General features: G+C 51.0%; 1 protein-coding gene and 1 non-coding gene across 3 annotated transcripts in view; both read left to right on the forward strand.

The window, feature by feature from the left end:
• LOC119462379 (probable glutamate receptor) overlaps window positions 1-3,099 on the forward strand; it is a 125,757-nt gene that overhangs the window by 86,921 nt on the left and 35,737 nt on the right. The window lies entirely within an intron of this gene.
• On the forward strand, window positions 1,247-1,320 carry Trnat-agu (transfer RNA threonine (anticodon AGU)). The gene has a single exon. It is a non-coding gene; the product is annotated as a tRNA-Thr (tRNA).

The following is a 3,099-nucleotide window of genomic DNA, read 5'->3' on the forward strand; positions in this document are numbered from 1 at the left end:
GCAAACTTTCAACTGACTTTATCTAGAGACGGACGAGCGCAAAATTTCAACTGACTTTATCTCTTTCTACGTTGTCAATATATACTCGCAATGACGTGTGTACAACAGCGGTGATCACATGACACACTTCAAAGATTACAACAAGCTGCACAAGAACATCATCTCAGTTTCCATCAAAGAAATTGATGTATATCACTTATACAGGTATATCCTTATGACGAAATATAAACAAGCTTCCGTCAATAGGAGATGCCTGTTTCTCTCTCTCTCACACACACACACACACACACACACACACACACCACACACACACACACACACACACACACACACACACACACACACACACACACACACACACACACACACACACACACACACACACGGACGCACGCTCAGACATCACACACACGCACAGTCACGCACACATATTCAAGCACGCACGCACACACGCACAGACACGCTCACACACACACACCCGCACGCGCGCACACACACACGTGGTGAGGTGGCCTGACATCCTCGAAACTCGTCGTTAGGTGTCGTCGATGACGACCACAGTTGTCAGCCTAACGGCATATATGGACGGACGGACAGACGGAAGGGACATACAAGGCAAATCGTATTTCGAGCACTTCTGTCAATTTAAGAAAAATTGTTATCTGGATTCCAGGTACAGATCGATGTCTTCTTACTGGAAAGGACCCCCATGTTATACTCGGAATGGCACAAAAATTACTCCATCTCCCGCCAAAAGGAACCACGTGTGGATGCGAAGCAGCGGGGAGATGGTTAGCTTGAGCGGGAGATGGTTTCGCGGCAGCGGCCCGAGGGCTGATCGCGGTGCTGCACAGGAGAGAGAATGAAGCGCGCGCGCTCCGTCATTTTCATACGCGGAACTACCGTGGCTCCCCCAGCGGAATATGCAGCTGTCGCACCACCTGTCGTGCGCGCCGCTCCGGATTCCTAGAGGAGAGAAAAGGAGGAGCGTGGGAAAATGAGAGAGAGGGGGAGGGGACGCGCATGCGCTTGTAGGGGGGGGGGGACGCTGCGGGAGGGAAGGACAAAGCCCCCGCCATAAGAAGCTTCGCATCTCAAATACAAGCATCTAACGGGTTATCAGAGAGCTCCGCATTGCTACGTGAGATTCATACTAGCCTAGCTGGGGGATTACGCCACTAGCTCTCAGAACATGTCAGGCACCGAAACTGGGTCATCGTAATGGGTTCTTGCAACGGCGGTCGTCGGCGCCGTGGCTTAGTTGGTTAAAGCGCCTGTCTAGTAAACAGGTGATCGTGAGTTCGAATCTCACCGGTGCCTTTTGTCATATTTCTCTTTTTTTGTCACATGCGTTTAATTTCTACGGAACATTTTACTTGCACCTGCATTCCAACCGGCCACGAGATATTATCGCTCTGTCTTTAACATTATGAGGGTGACATGACTTCTCAATTACGTGCAATGACGTTTTTGACACGGAAAGAGCTAGTGTCTCGAGAGAAAAAGCAAAAACAAAAAATTGGCCTCATAGCTGCTTGCTTCGCTGCAAATGACGTCGAAAGACGAAAGTCTTCTGCCACCCCTGGTACGTAGCACACTCTCTTCTTCCCCCTCCCACCTTTCATGCTGTTCCCCTCCCCTCTCACTCCTCCCATGATGGATGCAATTAAGGTTTTGCTGAATTCAACTCAAATTTCCCGCGTTCGTTCTGCTCTCACGCCATCTGTTGGGACCTTTTATTACTTGCAAAGGAAATGGTTATGCGCAAACTAGACACGGACGAGCGCAAACTTTCAACTGACTTTATCTAGAGACGGACGAGCGCAAATTTTCAACTGACTTTATCTTTTTCTACGTTGTCAATATATACTCGCAATGACGTGTGTACAACAGCGGTGATCACATGACACACTTCAAAGATTACAACAAGCCGCGCAAGAACACCATCTCAGTTTCCATCAAAGAAATTGATGTATATCACTTATACAGGTATATCCTTATGACGAAATATAAACAAGCTTCCGTCAATAGGAGATGCCTGTTTCTCTCTCTCTGTCACACACACACACACACACACACACACACACACACACACCACACACACACACACACACACACACACACACACACACACACCACACACACACACACACACACACACACACACACACACACACACACACGCACGCACGCACGCACGCACGCACCACACACACCACACACACACACACACACACACGCACAGTCACGCACACATATTCAAGCACGCACGCACACACGCACAGACACGCTCACACACACACACCCGCACGCGCGCACACACACACGTGGTGAGGTGGCCTGATCATCCTCGAAACTCGTCGTTAGGTGTCGTCGATGACGACCACAGTTGTCAGCCAAACGGCATATATGGACGGACCGACAGACGGAAGGGACATACAAGGCAAATCGTATTTCGAGCACTCTGTCCATTTAAGAAAATTGTTAGCTGTATCCAGGTACAGATCGATGTCTTCTTACTGGAAAGGACCCCCATGTTATACTCGGAATGGCACAAAAATTACTCCATCTCCCGCTAAAAGGAACCATGTGTCGATGCGAAGCAGCGGGGATGATGGTTAGCTTGAGCGGGAGATGTTTCGCGGCAGCGGCCCGAGGGCTCATCGCGGTGCTGCACAGGAGAGAGATGAAGCGCGCGCGCTCCGTCATTTTCATACGCGGAAACTACCGTGGCTCCCCCAGCGGAGTATGCAGCTGTCGCACCACCTGTCGTGCGCGCCGCTACGTGATTCCTAGAGAGAGAGAAAAGGAGGAGGTAGGAGAGGAGAGAGAGGGGGAGGAGACGCGCATGTGTGGGACGCGGGCGCCGTCGTACAGTAGAGAATTCCTAGAGGGAGAAAGGGGGAACGTAGGAGATGAGAGAGAGGGGGAGGGGACGAGCAGCGCTGGGGGGGGGGGTGGTGTGGGACGCTGCGGGAGGGAAGGACGAAGCCGCCGCCATAAGCTGCTTCGCATCTCAAATACAAGCATTTAACGGGTTATCAGAGAGCGCCGCATTGCAACGTGACATTCATACAAGCCTAGCTGGGGGATTACGCC

The sequence above is a fragment of the Dermacentor silvarum genome, chromosome 8 (assembly GCF_013339745.2).
Source record: "Dermacentor silvarum isolate Dsil-2018 chromosome 8, BIME_Dsil_1.4, whole genome shotgun sequence".
Classification (NCBI taxonomy): Eukaryota; Metazoa; Arthropoda; class Arachnida; order Ixodida; family Ixodidae; genus Dermacentor; species Dermacentor silvarum.